The sequence below is a fragment of the Triturus cristatus genome, chromosome 3_2, assembly GCF_964204655.1.
Source record: "Triturus cristatus chromosome 3_2, aTriCri1.1, whole genome shotgun sequence".
Classification (NCBI taxonomy): Eukaryota; Metazoa; Chordata; class Amphibia; order Caudata; family Salamandridae; genus Triturus; species Triturus cristatus.
In genome coordinates, this window is record NC_140584.1 from 418,523,139 (window position 1) to 418,545,867 (window position 22,729).

General features: G+C 47.6%; 1 protein-coding gene across 2 annotated transcripts in view; it reads left to right on the forward strand.

Moving 5' to 3' along the window:
* The first annotated feature begins 302 nt into the window (after positions 1 to 302).
* The window catches only part of LOC146857474 (platelet-activating factor receptor-like), a 66,598-nt gene continuing 44,171 nt past the window's right edge, over positions 303 to 22,729 (forward strand). Inside the window, exon 1 of one of the 2 annotated variants that reach the window (XM_085648008.1) lies at positions 303 to 519. The gene's annotated coding sequence lies outside the window, so the exon portion shown is untranslated. The remainder of the gene's footprint in view (positions 520 to 22,729) is intronic. The other variant, XM_085648007.1, reaches the window with a different exon arrangement.

A 22,729-nucleotide genomic window follows, 5' to 3' on the forward strand; every position in this document is an offset into this window, starting at 1 on the left:
AACGCAAAATGCACTGACACCCTTTAAAACAGGGACCTTCTCTTTGCATACGCATTTATTCTGAATGACAGAAACACTGCTCCAGAAATGCCGTCCTGTTTTAGGGACATGGTGCGCACTTGTGAGTTCGTTCACCCACAGTATGAACCCTTCGTGAGTCTCGTGGACGCTGGAGTCTGAGGGGAGGCAGAGCCGCGCGCAGCATCTGTCTCTTTCCTCTGTGGCCTTTTGTCAGTTGCATTGTCCCTGAGTCCTCGGCCGCCTACGCTCTTCCCGCCTCACACGCTCGCACGCACAGGAACTGCTCTTCTGCGGTACCGACAGCTCCGTCTCTGCAGAAGGAACAGAGCTGGTGAGAGCCACATGCAGCCGCTTCTCCCACGAGTCGAGGCGCTGAACGAAACTCACCCGAGCTGAGCCGCCGCGCTGCTGCAGGGGCCATGGGAAGCGCCTGTGCGAGGGACTGACACTTGGCGCTAAGGACTGCGAGTGTTCACGAGCCTGCGCAAGGAACCTCAGGTAGGTCCAAGCTGGGGCTCTGGTAAACACACGATGCACCGTTACTTCTGTGTCACAGTCAGTACAACTGTGATCACAAAACTGCATGCACACTGCACAGTATATATTAGAGCATAGATTAATGTTGCTAAAATGGTTAATTTGGGCAGAAATCAATTCTTATTATTAAAGAGAACCCCCAACTATTGTGTTCCGTTGTCAATTCCGAAATTGTGCTTCTCCAGACCAAGCACTCTTAAAATATACTTCCTACCAGTATGGATGACACGTCACTCCTACACCTCTGGCTTATGTAATATTTCCTATATGCTGATTTACATAAATATGAATGATTGTCTCTGTGTAACGTGTGTGTGATGGAAAGTACTCTGTCACCCTATACTGCTATGAATGACGCTATGTAACTAAATACATCTGGAAGTGAGTGGTTATGGAGCCTTAAGGGACACTGTTAAAAGGTGGTGATGAGGGAATCCGTGGTAGAGGTGGTGATTGGGGGGGTGCCACTGCCAACAAACATTGCTGCACTGGGCACCACCAGCGCTAAATCTGGCCCTGCTAAGAAGCGTCCTGAAGTGGTTCGTGGTGTACACCATAGCGACAAAAACCTTGATAATCTGTTAACATGGTTGTCTGCATCGGTATCTTCACCCATGTTAATAGGCCCAGTAATAGGTGGCGAACTCTGCGGCACACAAACACACAGTGATGTAATAACACTTAGCAAGTGTCAGCATTGATTTTTTTTTTTTTTTAATTTCAAAATATCTTTATTGAAAAGTTTTATGAAACAAAAACATAGAAACAGTACAGGAGTTGGACTCAGGTCGCGGGCCCCCAATATCCATGACTGTGTTTCACCGGATCAGCGGATATTTGTCCACATTAGACGATCAACATACCAAAGATGCTCTCCCGAAGCTCCAACTCCCGGAGAGGGGGAGGAAAGGAAAAGAAGGAGAGAGAAAGGAGAGAGGGTGAGTGAAGAGACAAAGAAGAGGGGAAGAGAAGAACAGGAGAGATGTCCGGCGCCTCTAGCTACACAATAAAATACCGTGAAGCAACAACAAGTAACCATCTTAACAGTAACCTTGGTGTGATGACAATTTGCGACTTTTCTTCTAGAAAATAAAGTCATGGCGGCTTATGGGAAGCAAAGTAGTTATCCAGGGTAGACCAAATGTTCCTCGTGGGTGATTTCCAGGGTGACTGTTGTAGGACAATATTATCTGCTCCCCTGAGATGAATGACCCAGTTCATCCAGCACTTATACGAGACCTTGCTAGTGTCCTTCCAGTTGGGGAGTATCATTTTAACTGCAGAAATCAACAGTAGATCAAGGAGTTCACGATCCCCCTCTGAATGCAAATCCTCCTGTAAAAAAGCAGTTACTACGGATGACAAGGACCTAGGAAGAAGACAGTTAAATAATGTATACAAAAACAGATAAACTTTATCCCAGAAGGGTTTCACAATAGGGCAGTGTAGAATAAGGTGAGCCAAATCCCCTTTGTCTTGCTTACAATTCCAGCACATATCGTCATCCCGGATCCCCACGGAAAATAGCCTGGCTGGTGTCCAAAAGGCCTTGTGTAATAGCCAAAATTTCGTTTGGGAGAGGACTGGGGAAATCTTATTACGTGTGACTGATCTCCATATCTGGGGCCAGGCAGCGTCAGATAACTGAGTATTGGACAGATCGTTCCAGTAGCTTACCACCTTAGAATTGATATTGGATGATTTGGGGCGCAGGAGTCGGTAGATTTGGGAGACATGGTCACCAAGCCTATTAATTTTTGCTACAAAGTTGGGAAGCGAAGGGGAGCTGGGAGACATTCTGGATTTCGCAATGGCAGCCCTTACTTTCAGGAAATTATAGAATTCGATATCAGCCAAGTGGAAGCGGGTTTGGAGCTCCCTGAACGTCAGAGGATATGTGCCCTCCATCAATTGGTGTGGAAAAAAGATACCTCCTCTGCACCAAGAATCAAGGAGTAAAGGTTCGCCATTATAAAGGAACTTGGAGTTAAGCCAGAGTGACTCCATATCGGATCCCCTCATACTAACCTCCAAGGACCTGTCCACTTTTAAGAGAGCCAGTTTAGTGTTCCTAAAGATGGATCTGGAGTGGGTGGCAGTAAGGCGGTTGGCCGTGAGAACCGACAGAGGACGTATGTTCTGTAAGAGAGCCCTTTCTACCTCTAGCCACACCGGCGTATAGTGAGCAGGAGGAGAGACCCAGAGCAAACCCTGTCTCGCCAGGAAAGCATATTGGTATAAACGAAAGTCTGCAAGGTTCACACCGCCCATAGACTTGTCAAGCCTCAGTTTACGGATGCCGATCCTGGCTTTTTTACCACGCCATAAAAAGGACGTTAGGAGAGTATCTAGTTTATGGTGAAAGGAGTCGGTAAGTAGCAGTGGCAACATACTGATGAGATAATTGACTAAAGGAGTAACCATCATCTTAATAGTCTCAATTCTTCCCCACCATGTGATAAATTTAGGGGACCAGGTTTCCAGGAGTGTTTTAATTTTCTGCAAGAGTACCTTCTCATTCTGATACAGGGTTTCCAAGACGTTATTACCAAATTCAATCCCCAGGTATTTGATGAAACTCTGTTGCCAAGCTAACCCAGAGTCCCCCAGTATGTTGCTAGTACAAAAAATGTTCAGTGGTTTAACCTCCGATTTATCTCTGTTAAGTTTGTAACCAGTGTGCAGAGAATACTCTGCAATCGTCTCCATTAGAGCAGTAATGGAGGAGTCTGGACGCTCTGTAACAATCAAGATGTCGTCCGCGTACGCAGCCAGTTTAACCCGGATGCCATTGATATCCACACCCGCAATATCCCTATTTAGTTTGATAGCCTGAAGAAGGGGTTCTAACGCTAGAAGGAAAAGTGATGGAGACAGAGGGCATCCCTGTCTGGTACCCTGATATAGGGGAAAGGGTTCCGAGAGAGCCCCATTGACAGCTATACGCCCAGTCGGTTTTAGGTAGAGTGACATAATCATTTTAATAAAGTCGTTACCCAGCTTAAAAGAGTGCAGACAGCGCTCCAAGAATGGCCAGGAGACTCTATCGAAGGCCTTCTCGGCATCTAATGTGATGGCAATCGAGGGCTCAGTTTTGGTTACAGCGTTTTCTAGTACGTGGCATAACAGTCGTGTGTTATCATTAGATAAACGGTTACGGAGGAACCCCACCTGGGAGTTACTTATCAATTTGTGGAGGACCGAATTGAGTCTGACTGCGAGAAGTTTGGCATAGATTTTGCAGTCAGCATTTATAAGCGATATTGGCCTATAGTTTTTTGGAAGAACCGGGTCCTTCCCCTCCTTGGGGATAACTACAATGTTTGCTTCAGTCATGGAGTCGGGTGTATGTCCAGAATCGGCCATATGATTAAAAACCTGCAACATCACAGGACCTAGCTGGGTTAAGAAAGACTTATAAAAGGATGCCGTGAAGCCATCCGGCCCTGGGGCTTTATTTTCCTTCAAAGACCTGACCGTCTTATCCAGTTCCGAACTACTGATTTTCATTGCTAGCATGGCAGAGTCATCGTCTGAAAGGCATGGGAGATTAAGGTCACGGAGAAAGGCAGAGCACTTCTCAATGTCGAAAATCTGGTTATTTGAGTATAGGTCCTGATAGAATTGTTTGAAAGTGTCAAGAATGGCCTTGTGAGATGTGTGGGTCCGGTTATTAGCGTCCTTGATGGAAGAGATTACGTGTTGATTTTGTCTATGCTTGAGGTATGAAGCCAAGAGTTTCCCCGCCCTGTTGGCCTCGCAGAGATTCAGTGCTTTAAATTTATTAATCCACACCCCGCCCGTTCACTCAGTATCTTATTGTACTCATACTTCTTCTGTGTCAAAGTCAAGAGTAGATTGGAGTCATTCAAGGAGGCAATATGTTCGGACTCCAAGTCTCTAATTTCCCGTTCCAATTGAAGGAGTCCCTGGTTCAATCGTTTATTTATTTTAGTTTTTATCGCTATGATTGTACCCCGTATAGTGGCCTTAAGAGCGTCCCAGTGTGTGTTTATATTAGTGTCAGATACCTTATTGTGTTCCAGATATTCTGAGATGGCCTCCGTAATCCTTTTTTTATCTTCAGGGTCCGATAGGACATCATTGTTAAACCGCCACCGTTTGGGAGTTTGTTCTCTGTGGCTACCTGTCAGGGTCAGAGAGATGCATGAGTGGTCGGAAATCAATCGTGGAGCAATATTAGAGGACTCAATAAGGCTGGTGTATGCACCGGAGATAAGGATATAGTCGATCCTGGAATAAGAGTTGTGGGGGGGCGAATAGAAAGTATAATCCCTTGAATCTGGGTGTTGGAGTCTCCAGGGATCTTTAAGGTTAAATTTTGAGCAAATAGAGGTGAGCTCAGCATGCGCGCTTGTGGGGTGATATTGGCAAGTGGACTGTCTGTCAATTATCGGGTCCAGGGGAAGATTGAAATCGCCTGCCATTATTATCAAATCTTCTCGAGGGAGACCATCTAGCTTGTCGGAGACGCCTGACCAAAAGGTGGGATCATCTGTGTTGGGCCCGTAAATATTGATCACGTGGAATACGTCTTCGCCCCTTCTCAAGTGAGTAAGCAAGAAACGGCCCTCATCATCGTGTTGGGAGGATTCTAGCGTGATGTTAGCAGATCTCGAGATTAAGGTTAAAACCCCTCGCTTCTTCTTAATTGCCGATGAGCATGCCAATTGCGAAATCCAGCTGCCCTTTACCAGATTATTGTCTACATCGGAGAGCTTAGTCTCCTGTAGGAGAACTATATCACTTTTGGTTTTGGCTAAGTACTCCAGAACCTTACGTCTCTTCACCGGGTGGTTAAGGCCCTTGACATTCAGGGAAGCTATCTTCAGATCATTCAGAAGGATCCCCTGCTTGTTATTGGTCATGAGTAATGTGTCTACATGGTGAATTCAACAAGTATGGATCGTAACATAAGAACAAATGTGAAGGTACTAATGACACCGGCGCAGGCCCAATGTAGACGCCAAAATAAACATACAACCATGACTGTATTCCACATCTGGAGAACGGACATCCCCAACCCGAGCAAAGCATACGGTACATAGGCCACTTGTCATAACTATAGAGTAGGAGGCACCAGGCAGAAAGAGGAGACAGGCGGAAGGAGAAAAGGGAAGAGAAAAGAAAACAACAGAAAAGTAGAAAGAGAGCAATTGAGGAAGCAACTGTGGAGACCAACAAAATGGTCGTATAAACATGGGCGCTCTCAACCCCATTTCCCCCCACACCCACCCACCCCAACCCACCCTCAAAACCTAGCATGTGAGAGGTGCGACGACAGAAGCGTCCACCCGCCCCCCAGGGGAAACAACATGTCGAAATATATACATAAACATAAACATACCTTCCCAGTATCCCACTTTCAATGAGTCGTTGGTAAGAATGCAGCTCAAGTACAAATAACTATTGACATATCAGCATGGCAAATCCCACAAAGAAAGATCCATACCACCCATAGGACACAAATACCAAAAGAGCCAATATATCCCTTCGGACCGTCTAGATCAGGCAAGAGGAGCAGAGGAGACAGTACATGCGTCACGCCGGGCCCGGTGAGGATTTTCTCTTGCTGGCCATAAGTTGCGACGAGTCCATGTCCTGAGTAGGAGGGCCTTCCAAGTAGGAGGCCAGAGCACCAGGGTCAGTGAAAAAGAGGTGTCTCCCCCCCTCGGTGTTCTTGAACCTAGCTGGGCCTACAAAGGAGAACAGAATGCCTCTGGATTTTAGTTTGTCTCTCAAGCTTAGGAACCCCCTACGAGTGTCTACAGTAGGTTTCGAAAAGTCTTGGGTGAAGATGATTTTGTTACCCTTCCAGCTGAGGTTGTGATTTTTCCTGGCATGGGCAAGTAATGCTTCTACGTGGCGAAAACAGAGAGGCTTACAAATGATTGGGCGAACACCCTGCCTAGAGGAAGATTTGAATGCAGGGATTCTGTGTGCTCTGTCCAATTCAAAGGGCTGGTCGAACGATATGCCAGTGAACTTAGGAATCCAGTCTTCCAGAAAGGCTAAACAGGAGCCCAGAGGATCCTCTGAACCCTCCGGAATCCCAAGAATTCGAATATTGCCCCTACGATTGCGATCCTCCAACTCGGCCGTCTGTCTCAGGAGCATGGAAGATGTGTTCGAGAAGGCTTTCATCTCCTTACTTGATTTGGAAACAATGTCCTCGACATCACTGATTCTCTGTTCAGCAGCGGAAAGTCTGTTATTTACTGCGTTCATGTCTGCTCTGATGGCTGTTATCTCCAGTTGTATAGTGTCAGTAGTTTGTTTGGTCGACTTGGCTAAGTCATGGACGTCGGCCAGCTTTTTCAGAATTAGTTCCAAGGTGCTATTAATATCTGGTTTCATTTTGACAGGAGAGTCTGACTGAGAAGGTTCACCTTTGTTTCTCTTATGCACCAGTTTAGATTCGCGGTCAGCCATTCTGGAGGCCGTGGCAATAAGTGGAGGAGAAACTGTGTAGCTGGCTTGTGAACCCGGTCTGCGATATAGCAATATTGACAGTGTTGGCTATTTTGACAAAGGTGACTGTCGACTTCCAACAGCGTCGAGCACTGGAGAATAGAAAGGCTGATTTTGAGGAAGACGCATGCTATCCGTGAAACCTGCAGACCAAATGACCACAACTCTGCAGACGGTCAACCAGAGACAGGAGTGTTGGAGGGTAAGCTACCAAAAGGCCGTATGACGAAGCCTCTGAGGCAGCAGGAGCCTTAATGAGGTGGCCAACTACCCTTAGCAACAGGGCCAAAGTCGCACCCAGTCCGGTGACCCAATCCTACCCTCCGATGTAGTGTGATTGAGTCTCCCCCAGCGCGCATTGGACACGGGACCCAGCGCTGCAAAGGCCGACTCACAGATCCTGCATTCCCCCAGTCTCCAGCCCAAGAGCGTTTCCCAGCTCATGAATCCAGGAGTGGGAGCAGATGGAGTCTACTTCCGTTGTTGTGCACTGCTGTCTGAAAGCAAAACTGGACAGACAGACATCGATCGTGGTCTGGGGTAGACTGGCACCGGGGTCACACTGGCAATTCTGTGAGCGACCCACTCTATGGCAGGTTTTGTCAGGATAACATTGGCTGAGGTGGTAAAATCCATGCTAGGACTGCTAGTGGTTATTGGGATCGCTCCGTCTCGTCGTCACATCCGCCGCCATTTTAAGGTCAGGCATGTCGACTAGAGACGATCCGCCGTAGAGACAAAGGTGCCTATAAAATCGTGCCAGCAAGGCACCAGCAGTGAGAGCACACAGCCATACAGTCAAAGAAACAAGCAGGGTACTTGCGGCAGACCACGAGACTATGATCGAGGAGATTTCACTCGGTTCAGCGGGGAGGCGCCATCTTGTCTGCTTCCCCTCGGATTTCACCGCGAGGCAGGATGATCCACAACTCGCCAATGCAGGGACCGCGGCTGGCGTCAAAGGGCTCCTCTTGTGCCCGGCATCATGCGCGGCGGGATAAGCTCAACCTGAGCCACAAACAATCCCCACAGGATACGGGAAGGGCAGCACCTTCCCCCGGACCAACGGAGCGTCGGAATCAGGCGGCCATCCCGACTGCCGTCCAAGCCACGCCCCCGTCAGCATTGATTTACTCTGTTACGTATGGACCTTTTCAGTCATTCCCTCTCTCCTTCATTCACTAGCTCATTCACTCATTGTAGTAAGCTGGCTCTGTATATACTAAACCAAAGTGAGGTATAGTGTGCACAAAGTCCAGTGGAACCCCAAAGGTAGGCAGAGGTAAAAGTAGATAGCACCTTACTCTCTATTTGTGGTAGCGTGGGCGAGCAGTAAGGCTTTATCAGAGGGTAGTGTTAAGCATTTGTTGTACACACTCAATCAGCAAATGATTGCACACACTCAAAGACGGAACTCAGACCAATGTTGTTTGTATAAAAATATTTCTTCAGTTATTTTATTTTTCTAGAACCAAGCAAGTCTGGCACAGGTAATTGATAAGTACTTTGCAGTAAAGATACAATTTGTAAACAGTTGGTATTGCAGTTGTATATATACTTTCGATTTGATAACAGTAGAACTACTAGTAATGCAATGCTTTGAAAGATTGTACATATACTTTGTATTGGCTTTTTAATAGAATGTCAAGTAGATTACTTTACAGATTACTTTTCTAACACAGTGCAGTATGCCTGGACATGGCACTGGGACATTTCTGGTAAACAAGTAAGTAAAATCGTTTTTGTTATTTGGTTACAGTTTAAAGACATTTATAGATTTTCCAACTCCACACTTTGAAACTTTTCACAGATACATAGTCAGTGTTATCCTATGGAGGAAAATTGGGTTATCAGTTCGAAGTTAAGTATTCGGTTGTGGGAGTTGGTATTCTGAGGTTAGACTCCGGGGTCCCCCAGGGTCAAGGATGCACTCTAGTTACACCCTCAGCTGCACTAGGGCGGCTGGGTTCAGAGTGCTGAGGCCCAATATTATCCCATGTGGGTTAGGGGGCCTCCGGTTGGTGGCTGCTTACGAGCAGGCCACGAGGTATGGGAGCAAAGCTCCAGCACTTAAGCTCAGGGCAAATGAGGGTTCAAGCCAGCACAAAAGGTGCACCCTCAGCGGCACTAGGGTGGCCGGGTGCAGAGTGCTGCTTTGGCGTCGGGGGCCCTGTAGCTTTCAATGGGGAGTCTCCGGTTTGCAAACACACTGCAGGCTCGGGGGCGAAGGTCTTCTGGGTGCGACCACCACTTGGAGAGGCAAGTTGGGATGTTCTGGTTGGTTAGGTACTGTCGGTTTGGCCACCCTAGGCCGTGGGGCGTTAGGTGCAGAGGTGCCTTTTAGGTACAAATGTGGAAGTCCCGATGGGTTGATTAGGTGAGGTGTTAAAGCACTCGACTGACACAGACACTACTCATTGTGTGAAAACCTTTTGGGAACTGGTTCTTTCACATACGTGTACGAGCCAAAGATAACCGAAACGCCTGAAATGCTTCGGACAATGCATATATTACAGGGTCAGGTGTTTAGAAAGCAGATCTATCTCTTGCGTCACATCGACGTAACGGGACCAGACCTTAAATAACAGCTAACCTTCATGTTGTGCAGGCCTGACTGACTCAGGTGGTATTAAATAGCAGAGCCATCCCTCCAGTTACACAGAGATGCTGCACGCTCGGACTTTAGACAGTGAAGGTATTCTTCAGGGTACAATGATCACCGACCTGTCAGGATAGCTGCGCCTGAGGTTACACAGATCTTACAGGGGTCAGCATCAGCTCACACAGATCTACAGGTGTCAGACAGCTTACATTGATTGTACAGGACTGTACAGCTGTCCTACAGGCTACACAGGCTTCACAGATGTTGTCAGTCAGCAGAGCTGCTCCGTGGCTTATATACATTTTGCAACCTTTGACTTTGGACCGTTCCTTCTGGTGTGAGGCAACACAACAGTGCCTCACTTTAAATAGATCTCACAAGCGCCAGCGAGCATAGCTGCAGCTCAGGTTACAGACATCTTACAGGTGTGAACCTGCACAGCTGCTTCTTCCATTCTGCACACGCGGGCATTGGACTGTAGCGCTGAGCCTTCAGGCTATACAGATCTTCAAGGTGTCAGCTAAGACTCTGATGTGCAGACCTAACAAACTTTGGCCTTGCTCTGTGTTTTTCTCCTTCATTGTACTCAGAGCGTACAGGTGTCAGTGAGCTAATCTGCATACCTGTGTCTTGCTTTTTACGATTTTTTAGAGTCTCGGGTGGGCCTTACACTACAAAGCTCTCCCTCAGGTTACACAGCCCTCACAGGCATCCGCCTGCACGAGACAGGGTCTATGGGCAGTACAGGCCCAGGCCTTTGACAGCAGAGCTATCCTTCAAAGTGAATGGATCTTGCAAGTGTCAGAAAGCATTGCTGTGCCTCATGTTACACAGATGCTACAGGTGCCAGGCAGCAGATTGATACCTCACCTTATAAAGAGCCTTGAAGCTCAGGCCTTAGACCGCGGAGCTATTCTTCATCTTGCCATATTTGACAGGTGATGGACAAGATAGCTGTGCTCACTTTACACACATCTTACAAACTGGCCATCATGGCCCTGCCACGCATGTTATACAGATTTCACAGGTTTGACAGCTCTGTTTCAGGTTGCACTAATTTTACAGGTGTTATCTAGCACAGTCAGGGTCACTGGAATTATGCGGAAGGGGAGGGTCAAATTAAGCATCAGGGGTGAGTAAATTATGCGGCAAGAAAAGGCAAACTATGCAGCAGTATGCAACACATTTTGTGATAGTATTACTTTATGATTTAGTAATTTTTAAACTTAACACTTTCTGAGCATAAGTTGTACCTTATTAGTACCAGTTTAACCCCCAAATATAACATGAAGCTACAGAAAGGTGACCAGTCAACCTTTGCAAAGGTCCTTCCGCTGCGCGACAACACGTGTCACTGCATTTTGGCTAAGCTTTGAACCGTTTGAACTAGAAACAATTTTTTTGTAAAAATCTGCAGATTATGCGGAAGATGATGAATTATGTGGCAAGTGCAGCAAATATACAATAATGCGAAAATTGCCACAGCTGCACAATCGCATAATTCCAGTGGCCCTGAGCCTAGTGTGCTAAGGGTGCAGATAGCTTTAAAGTGTCAGCACCGTTTGGCTTACAAAGTTTTCACAGGTGTCAGCCAACATAGCTGTTCCCAGGTTACAAAGATTATATAGGAGGACGCCTCCTAAAGCAAAGAGAAACCCATGGGATTATATATATTTTACAAACAATATATATTGAGGAATGTTTATGAGTGTCAATCTTATTGCTACTTCTATATAGCACTTACTAACTCATGGGGGGTGCTGAAGCGCCTGCCCACATGGGTAAGACGCTCCACTATGTTGGGTTTATGGTTGGAAGTATGTTGTCTTTGTTTTGATCCTATGTAGGTTTTACCGCATGCCAGTTCAGAGGCAGATTGCTTCTGTTACTGCATGCCTGTTAAGTGGAGGATTGCTTCTGTTACCACATGCCTGTTTAGAGGTTGATTGCTTCTGTTATTGCATGCCTGTTCATTGGCAGATTGCTTCTCTTACTTCATGCCTGTCCAGTGGCGATTGCTTCTGTTACTGTGTGCCTGTTCAGTGGCAAATTAATTTGTGTTACCGCATGCCTGTTCAGTGGCAGATGGCTTCTGTTACTGCAAGCTTGTTCAGTGGTGATTGCTTCAGTTACTGCTTGCCTGTACTGGATGCATGTCCAGTGGCAGATTGCTTCTGTTACTGCATGCTTGTTCGGTAGCCGATATTACTGCATGCCTGTTCAGTGGCAATTTGCTTCTGTTACTGCATGGCTGTTCAGTGGCCGATTGCTTCTGTTACTTCATGCCTGTTCAGTGGCCGATTGCTTCCGTTACTGCATGCCTGTTCAGTGGCAGATGGCTTCAGTTACTGCATGCCTGTCCACTGGCCGATTGCTTCTGTTACTGCATGCCTGTTCAGTGGCCGATTGCCTCTGCTACTGCATGCCTGTTCAGAGGCAGATGGCTTCTGTTACTGCATGCCTGTTCAGTGGCGGTTGCTTCTGTTACTGCATGCCTGTTCAGTGGGCGATTGCTTCTGTTACTCCATGCCATGCCTGTTCTGTGGCGATTGCTTCTGTTACTGCATGCTTGTTCAGTGGCGGTTGCTTCTGTTACTGCATGCCTGTTCAGTGGCGATCGCTTCTGTTACTGCATGCCTGTTCTGTGGCAGATTGCGTATGTTACTGCATGCCTGTTCAGTGGTGATTGCTTCTGTTACTGCATACATGTTCAGTGGCAGATTACTTCTGTTACTGCATGCCTGTGCAGTGGCAGATTGCTTTTGATGCTACATGCCTGTTCAGTAGCCGATTGCTTCTATTACTCCATGCCTGTTCAGTGGCCGATTGTTTCTGTTACTTCATGCTATGCCTGTTCAGTGGCCAATTGCTTCTGTTACTACATGCCTGTTCAGTGCCAGATAGCTTCTGTTACTGCATGCCTGTTCAGTGGCGGTTGCTTCTGTTACTTCCTGCCTGTTCAGTGGCCTACTGCTTCTGTTACCTCATGCCTGTTCAGTGGCAGATTGCTTCTGTTACTGCATGCCTGTTCAGTGGCCTACTGCTTCTGTTACTGCATGCTTGTTTAGTGGCTGATTGCTTCTGTTACTCCAAGTGTGTTCAGTGGCGATTGCTTCTGTTACTGCATGCCTGTTCAGTGGCAGATTGGTTCTGTTACTCCATGTGTGTTCAGTGGCAATTGCTTCTGTTACTGCATGCCTGTTGAGTGGCAGATTGCCTGTGTTACTGCATGCCTGTTCAGTGGCCTATTACTTCTGTTACTGCATGTCTGTTCATTGGCAGATTGCTTCTGTTACTCCATGCCTGTTCAGTAGCGATTGCTTCTGGTACTCCATGACTGTTCAGTGGAGATCGCTTCTTCTACTGCATGCCTGATCAGTGTCGATCGCTTCTGTTACTGCATGACTGTTCAGTGGTATATTGCTTTGGTTACTCCATGCCTGTTCAGTGGTGATTGCTTCTGTTACTGCACGCCTGTTCAGTGGTGATTGCTTCTGTTGCTGCATGCCTGTTCAGTGGCGATTGCTTCTGTTACTGCATGCCTGTTCATTGGCCGATTGCTTTGGTTACTCCATGCCTGTTCAGTGGTGATTGCTTCTGTTACTGCACGTCTGTTCAGTGGCTGATTGCTTCTGTTATTGTATGCCTGCTCAGTGGAGATTGCTTCTGTTACTGCATGCCTGCTCAGTGGAGATTGCTTCTGTTGCTGCATGCCTGTTCAGTGGTGATTGCTTCTGTTACTGCACATCTGTTCAGTGGCTGATTGCTTCTGTTATTGCACGTCTGTTCAGTGACGATTGCTTCTGTTACTGCACGCCTGTTCAGTGGTGATTGCTGCTGTTGCTGCACGCCTGTTCAGTGGCTGATTGCTTCTGTTACTACACGTCTGATCAGTGGCTGATTGCTTCTGTTACTGCACGCCTGTTCAGTGGTGATTGCTTCTGTTACTGCACGTCTGTTCAGTGGCGATGAGTTTGGAGAAGGAAGTGTTCTAAGACGGAGGACAGGAAGTAGTATTATCCCTCTGTTTGACTGCCAGTTCTGCCTTTAGTGCCAGGCCAGGTCCCCTCGCTGGGACAGAGGCATCACTAATACTGCTGAGCCTCCTTCATGAAGGACTGGACTGTTCCTACTGGAGGAAGACAAGAGCTTATTTGTATATTTGCTGGGCGCTGTCTAGAGTGGCATAGTGGGTAACAGATGGTGGACTGGAATGTGGCCCGAGCAGTTACTAGTGACTGAGATTAAATTGAGCATTCCATCCATCACTTTTTGTTTTTCTTTACCAAATCTCAGCAATACCCAGAGCCTAGTTCTGCACTTGCATGATACAAGGCTGCCCCACACTACCAGGGCCCAAGGTTCTGGTAAGAGGTGGATGCCCCTGTGCTGAAGCTTTAGTGACCAGACCCACTGCTGCTGTGGGAACACCTATTCATGGCCTCAGAGTCCTATCCGGGAGGAAGTCCAAAGACACATCAGCTGCGGGGCAGATAACTGTGCACTGGGCACAGGAAGTTTGAAAGGATTTTTTGTGTTGCTCATAACAACGTGAGAGATAGTCTTGGTGCACCCTAAATTAAGAATGAGGTTCACTTACTGCGGGTCCTCGGAGACAGTGATGTATTAAGGTGACTGTAGGCGGTTGCCTTAGGGTGTCACCACAAGGGTACACAGAGTGCTGGCAGATTGCAACAAATTACCCCAATATTAGGCTTCTTGCTAGGAGAGGGGGGACCCAAAAAGCAACAAGTCATTGTCTGGGGGGCTCTGAAAAGCCTTGCACCTGATGTGTTTGTATGTAGGTCACTCAGCATTGTGACGCTCGCCTCTCTAGAGTGACAGCTAGAAGTCATTACTAGATAAAGCTCTCCTAACCAATCCTGGTTCCCTATTTCATCGCTTGCTGCAATAGAGTGAGTTTGTGTGTATACACACGTAGAACTGACTCAATCCAGGCCTCCATTGAAAGTGTGCAATGCTCTTATGACCATCCCTCCACATGTTATCCATTGAGGCTGCTGTCATCATTGGTTAAGAAGAGTGCTAGAGTCAAGTTAAATAACTAACTAGATGAATGCTTGACCTTTCAGACGAGACCTCCAACGAGGATAGCTATTAGAAGGGGATCTTCTTTGATGTGGACGCTAACCTCAGGAAAATGATCTTAGGCCAGCACCTCAAGGCACATGGACTACTGAACAAATCATGTTGGAGTAATGCATTGGTATATGAGTGCCAGTTAAATGCTTTTGGCACTCATGTAAAGGTCTTTGATGCACTCTGGTACCAAACTGCTAAGATGCATTGGTGCTATCCAGAGCCTCACAGACCTGCCTTTGCTTCATACCTCTACTTCCTCTGTGACCCTTCGCCCATTTCTCCTGTGTTTCTGTCCTGCACAAGATTGACCTGATGTAGAGTTGGTTGGGAATGGAAAATCACCCCACTTCTGTAGGAAGATCTAAAAAATGCTCTACTCTGCAGATGTATTGTGTATTGAAGCATCTGAAGAAGAGATGCCGAACAAGGCATCATCTTGCTGTAGTAGCATTGGACGCTATATGAGATCAAGGCGTTGGTTGGTCCTTGGATCTTTCGGGGGACAAGGTTGATGGTGGAATGGGCATGGCGGAACAGAAAGTCAGCATAGACCATCTTTATGAGAAACATCTTAAATCAGATTGGCTGATTCAGATTAACCCCGTAATTCAGAGGAATTACTATCCCTATGAAAGTACAAGATTCGGAGGAGCACTCTTGATCCAATTCATTGTGCCCAAATTTGTCACCTGCTTTAAGACATTGAAATATTGGGGCGAAATGAGTAAGAACAAGGGGAATCAGAAATGTCCCCCTGTAAGTCCTTATTTCTAAGGGGACCCTCAGCGTTCCACTTTTAAAACCTGCATCCTTCAGAGTTACAAATGCCCCCAGTATCAGTAACTCCACGGGCAGAGTTATTAGGCGCCAAACCCCGGGGGCACTCAGAATGAGACCCTAAGTGTCCAAAATCCAGTAAGGAGTATCAGAGACTTGAGGGGGCTTTACTTGATGGATCAGTCTTTGGAGGGGGAGCAGTTTCAGGTTATTCTCAGAGTGTTCCACAGAGATCTTGGACTGAATCCTGTGGGAATAACTATTCAATGTGTGGGAGTCATGAGGATGAAGGAGTGGAGCCGTGAGGTATTTTGTGACCATGGAAACTGAGGAAGAGTTGATAAGTTCCTGTTGGTCTATGAAGGTAGTTGCTGCGTGGAATGTGTAATCGAATCAATGTTCTACAACTATATTAAACTTTAATTATTAAACTGCACTTACATCAACTCCACATCGTCCACTACCAACATTTCATCAAGGTAAGTAAGAGCGGAGTTAAGAATAGTATATTGATACTTCCTTATGTACCAAAAACCAGCCCACACACTGATCTGTCATACCAGCTCTTCTGGCACTGCCAGATTGCCTTACAGGCCAGTCAATATATATTGTGGTTGATGTTATTGACTTTGTGAGATGAAACCATCAGATCTTGAGGGTGTTCACTGGCTGGCATTGAACAAGTGCATGTTAAGGTGAAAAAGTAAAGGACGAACTGATAGATGGTTGGGTATCCTGGAGCTAGGAGCTGAAAAGATGGAGCAGTATCATTTGGACAGCCAAGTCTTAAACGCTTATGGAATTTTAGATGTCTAGGTTCTGAACAGAATGAGATGGACAGAGTTCCACAACACAGGTGCCAAGTAAGAGAACGCTCTGCCCTCAGAGAAAGACTGTGGCAAAGCAGAAGGGCATATTCAGAGCAGAGAGATCTACAAGGGACATAGCGTGTAATCTTGGAATGGGTAAAGACGGGACTCAGATTGTAAAAGGCCTGGTGACCAATATATAGAGATTTAAAACACAAGCATAGTGCTACAGGTAGTCAATGCAGCTCTCTTAGCTGGGACAGCGTAAAGTCATAAGTCATGCGGCGGAAACTTGAGTAATAGCCTTGCACCCAAATTCTGAATGAGTTGAAGCTGTTGCCATGATCTCTGAGGAAGCTCCAAATAAAGAGCATTGCTGTAACCAATGTGTGACATAATAACAGCTTGGAAAAATGATATCAGAGCTCAAAGGGACGTAAAGAATGGGAGCGTGTGGAGGTGACTATCTTAATTTGTTTTTGAATGATAAAGACACATCGAGATCTGCTCCTGAATCCTTCACCAATTCTCAGGTGGTCGCATGTAGCATCTCCTGCTGTAGTGACCCCCTAGGTTTTTACCTGAAGAGGTGGCTTTAGGGGCAAAGGCTTGTCCTGACCAGACATTTCCACTCTGCCCATCTGGCCCTCACCACTATCCCACGGATCTGCAAGACCTCGGCTGGAGGAAGATATTCCTCCTACCACGCTGCGAAGACCTGGAACACCCTACCTCTGCATCTCAGCCAATCACCGTAACAGCCTCAATTCAGGAAGGACCTCAAGACCTGGCTCTTCAACAGAATTGCAGAAACCAACCCCACCCCAGCAACACGAGACCCTTTGGGTGATTATTCGCGCTCTACAAGAACCCTGATTGATTGATTGACCTTGTGTGTTACCAATTGTTAGTCTTGTTCTTTGTTGCATGTGACAGGGTACAGCGAATGGCTGCAAGTAGGGTATGGAGGAGAGGCAGCTGGTTGTCAGAGTGTGAAGCATTGTCGGACTAGAACAGAAAACAGGCCTAGGCACCGAATTAAGGGCCTCATTTATGGGCTTTTTGCCGTAGGGCAGCGCACCAGGACTTGCTGCTGGGCTGCCCTACAGCAAAAGTAAAAGCAGGAATGCACCGTATTCCCCTGCGCCGGTGCTCGATGGGCTGCTGTGCGCCAACGCAGGCACCTTTACATCATGGTGCAAGAGTGCCTGCATTGCGGGCATGATTATTTTTGTGCAGGAAGGGAAACCTTCCTGTACAAAAACAATCACAAGAGGTTTTTTCCTCTTTCTATGTTTGCTGCAGAATGCAGCACACATAGAAAGAGCAAACATGAGGAGAAATAAAGATATTCCTCCTCGTTGTGCTTCCCCTGGGGATGCGTACGTTTTTTCAGCTGCCTCATACTTACGATTTCTCGTAAATCTGGGGCAGTGTCAAAATGAACTCCCCCAGCAACACCCATGGAACGCTCCTTTCACGCAGTTTTCTGCGTGAGCTGGGCACTTATTTATTAGGCCATGAAAAGCCACATAATTGGCTTTACGTGGCCTTATTAATATGCCAGTGGCACATTGCGCTACCTGAATGTAAAAAAAGTGACTTTCCGGTGGTGCGATAGTGCCAGTAGGGCCTCATAAATGAGGCAACCAAAAGTGGCCCCATTAGTGAATTAGAACGCTGAAAAAGTGGCCAGACTTGCAAATTGTGGCAGCTCGGAACTTGTAGAGAGGTGCTGTGAAGGTGTGTTGCAAGGTATGGACGACTGCATGCACTTGCTGCAGGCAATGTGTGTGGTAATGTTAGGACATCAACAGTAACTAGCATTTGCAATGCAATAGGTCTCGCATTTGCGAGAGTTTGAGCTATTGGCATGGTAAATGGCAATGCCTTCTAATTATGTGTTCTGAAAACCTGCAAGTGGTGCTTGAACACCGCTTGCATGTTTTGCAAACATAAATAAAAGGCATTGCCATTTACAATACTTAGCGTGCTTATCCACGATTTTATTGCATGCAGCAAGTATTGCCTTAGAAAGAAGAGGAAATATGATATCAGAGTGCATACTGGGTATAGTTAAAACTATTAAACAGAAAATGGAAGCATATAGGAGTGGGCAAACTGAACCACCATGAATTATCAAATTAAAAATGCGAACTATCCGGGGCTATGCGGACGGAGGGAGAAGTTAAAATGGAAGCTACAGAGAGAAGGAGCATAAAGTTGACCGAATCTAGCGCAGATGGTGTCACTTTTGGACTCTGTCACTGTTCTGCTTGATCTTTTTAATTGAGACTCCAGCCAACACCGCAGGTGCTCATAGGAAACAGATAAGCTACAGAAAGAAGTGCGCAGGTCTTTGAAAGGGGACACTACCCTTAAGAGGAATCCCCTAAGAGGGTCAATTAAAGGAAGTAGTGAAGTTCAGAGTGCTTTGAAGTATGTTTTGTGCTAGGGATAGTGAGAATGGTGGTAGCCTGATGGGTGCTTACAGTGGGTACACAAAGCCCTGACAGAAACGCATAGTGCCCATTTTACACTCGCAGAGAGGATGGCTACAGAGTGTAGGCCTTGGATGTGATACTAGCAGCGATCCCTCTGGCGTACACAGACTCCGCACAGAGATGGGGTAAAACAGAGCTTACGAAGCCTGGCAGAGCTTTGAAGCCACATATTTCTGGCAATACAGAGGGAGTCGCTAGCAGTGTCGGCTTGGGTGCAAGTGTTACGAATGATGGAGGATGTTGGGCTCACGCGTCTGCCCTGAGTGCCCTGAGTGCTGACTGCTAACATATGGTGGGAATCCCGCCCATGAACCATCCCCGAGACCCTTCAAACAAGGGGGTGAGCAGGGGTTATTTTAGAAGTGTAACTCCCTTATCCTAACTAGAGTGGTGGTTTTTGCCTGGCTTTGGCCCACTCCCTAGCCTACCAAAAATCTCATTCATATCTAAAAAAAAAAATATATATATATATATATATATATGTACACTCCCCCATGTGGGTGGCGCTCTCCTTTCCACCTCCTGCACCCATGTCTCAGGCAACTCTCTGCCAGCCCCACAATCCATCACCCTGCCGCTTCAAAGCTCCTAGGGAAGTCCCGTAATGGAGTCCAGGTAAATAAGCGGCGGCGAAGCAGCGTTTCAAGTTCATTAAAATAGTAAAAAAAATTGCAACTTTCGCTGCCTCGCTACTTGTAGGGTGGGGCGCCCAGGTGCATAGTGGCCACACACCTAAACATCAAAACCAAAGCCCCTCATTGGAACTTGAATGTAATATTACTGCATACTTTTTGGTTGCATACACTCTACTACAAGAGTAGTACAAGAGTAGTGATGTAGCGATTAAGGACTGTTGAAGAGGCGTTTAAACTGTATACAACTGATCTATTCCCTGAGCTGTACTTTTCAGGCCTCTCACTGTCTATGCTAGCACTCTGCACTGGCTGTAAAGTGGCATGTGGTCTATAGAAACCCCAGTTAAATACATTAATTAATGCTAGCAACCGAGGCAGGAAAGTTCCTTTATGATGACCCAAGATGTGATTTATTTTCAAGACTTGTAGATAGTTCATAAGGTCCTAGACCAGATATACATGGAGGAAGCAGAACAGGTGTTGAAAGCTGGTTAGGTATCCGGATCCCGGTTGCTTCAGCTTACATGTCACTAACTGAAGGATCCCATGGTGAGGAGTCCCTGAGTGGTTAAAAGAAGTTGATCAGCTATTTCATTTGAAGAGGCGTGTTAATTCACGCCAGTCACTGGATGTTGGCTGCAATTCTTTGAAGCTAGCTAGGACAGTGACCTGACATGACCTCGGCAGCCACTGACCACAAGATATTCAGCCGGTGTGTGGGAATGATGTGAAATGTGCAAAGTTTGGTCAGTGATGGAAAGAGGAGGCAAGGGGGCACTCAAGAGGTATACTGGAAGGCACATCCCAGCTGAGAGAAATTCAGAACCAAAGAGCTCTTAAGGGAAGAGGCTGATAACTGGACAAGGGGAGGTGGCGGGGGGGCAAGGGGAAACATGGAGAGTTCTCACATAACAGAAACCAAAGATAGGCTTAAAGGGGCATTCTGTATTGAGACAAGGAAGGGAGGAGGAAGCAGGATCCTGACAGTGGTACTGGCCCTATAGAGTGAATAGTGGGGATTAACAAGGATAGAGAACAAGGGGAGACATTAGGAGGCAGTTGGGAAGGTGCAAAAAGGCAGTGAAGGAAAGGGGAGACTCATGAGCCCTTCACAGGCTGGAACCAAGAAAGAGGCAATAGAGAGGAGCCAAGATGGCGACCGGGACGGCAGCGTAGACTCCCGGCTCCGTGAACCTCCGCATCCCGCACGGATATCCTGCATGAGATCCTCAGCCTGCGCTACGCGCTCGTATTTGTGAATGAGAGTGGCAACCGACCGTGTGACTCCGAAGTTTCTGGCGGCGGTAACGCCGGAGAAATGTGCCTCTGAAATTTGCGGCCCGTGCAGCCCTGGAGCCAGGACCTCGAGTGGACGCCTTGGCCGGGTGGCAGTTCAACAACAGCGGCCTGTGGTGACTGGGTGGAGTCGGACCACCGGAGCGGTGCACACCTCGGCCTACATTTCGCCGTGGTCGTTCCTACCGCTAAGCGTAGCGGACCGAGTGCATGCCCGGGGTGGCAATTCTGAGATTCTCCGGTGATGGCCCCTGCCTTTGACGGTGAGCTGCCCGGACGCCGCCCGTAACTCGCCCTGATTCTTGCGGGCTGCTCCCGGATTTTCGCGGGCGCTGGTCCGTGGTGGGGACGACTGTTGCCCGTGACCGCACAACGGATAACTTTTTGCCTGCCCCCGGAACCCTGTTTCCAGCGACGTGGACCTTGAGGCGCTTGTCCCTGGGTCCCGGTCCCAATACGGGTCGGGCCTACCCGGCGGCCATCTTGTTATGATGAGGCCTACCATCCTGTCCACCGGGTCACAGCAGGATTGGGAGTGTGTGACTTTTGGGAGTGTGGCGGAGCGATCGCAGAGAGCTGTGCTGGGGTACGGCGACCTCCTCGAGGCTCTCGGTGCCCTTCATTCCACCTTGGTTCATGGCATCGGGGTCTTGGGGAGTAAGCTCGATGGTGTGGCATCAGCGTCGGGACAGTTGCGGCCTGCCTGTCCTCAGGTACACAGGGACTTCCCACACTGCACACAGGAGGACAATGTCGCGGCCACCCCTGAGATTAGTGAACACCTGGAAACTCCGGACAGTATGCTTCCGTGTAATCGGCTGGCTGTGGGTCTGATCTGTTCCGGAGGTATTGGACCTGAGTGGGAGGTGGTGGCCTCGTCACGTGCACGGCCTCCGGCGACCCAGGGAAAATTCAAGCAACAGTTGTCTACTTTGGCCGATTCCGCCTTCCTGGACCTTGTGTGCAGTGCAGATCCTGGGGCAACACTGGGAAAGACGTCCCTCCATGATGCGAACTGTGTTGGTACTCAGAGACTTCCACCCCACCTGTGTGCGTCGCTTCCCGGTCGTTTTTGGACACTCCTTTACCTTGTAACATTGGACATGGCGCTGGGTCGAGGGGTATGCATGGGCAGATTTGCAAAGAGTGGTCAAGGATAAGGCTGATCCTTCAGGGGTGGTCATCTAGTAGACGGGCGGGCTCAGGGGTTGCGTGCTCTCTTGGCATAGCTATTAGTATAATTGGTGCATAATGCTCCCCATCTTTCTTTGACATGGTCGATTTTGTGCTGCTTACTGTTTGCTTTGGGGAAAACTTACCGTGCGGGAGGGAGAAGCCGGGGGCATGTTTTGTAGGCCCTCCTCCAGTTTATTAATACTCTCTCTACCCCCCCGTCTGGTGGGGTTCTTTTCTTACTCCCTTTTCTCTGTTCTTCTATATTTCGGGTCTGGTTCCAGGGCGACAGGCACACTGCTGGGGGGGGGGGGCCGTACTCATCTGCAGAGGTGCAGGGTGGGGGGTTGGGGAAGGGGATTCTTTAGTCTTTACCCTTTTTTTCCATGGCCTCCTTTTTCTTCTCTGATTCTTCTTTGTTTTTCTTTTCTGGGATCAGCGTGGTACAACTCCTTTGTTGTGAATCACTGCTTTTTCATGTGTGCCACAATTTCCGGGGTGTTTTCTGGGCTTTAGGGCATGGGACTGCAGGCGCAACTGGTCATGATACTCCTCTACATCCTGCACTTCCTGTTTTAGCGTCATTGACTCGATAGATTGCCGTTTACTGTTTACGTTTGTTATTCTGCCTGCCATTTTTCGCTGCTGGGAAATTGTTTGGCACCTGATCCTTTTGTCTTTCCCTATTATAAAATGAAAGCCTTCTTACTCCTGGTGTCCTACTTGCGCCGTTCACTGGCCGAGAATATATTAGCATGGAGATTCTGCTCCCCGAGGTTC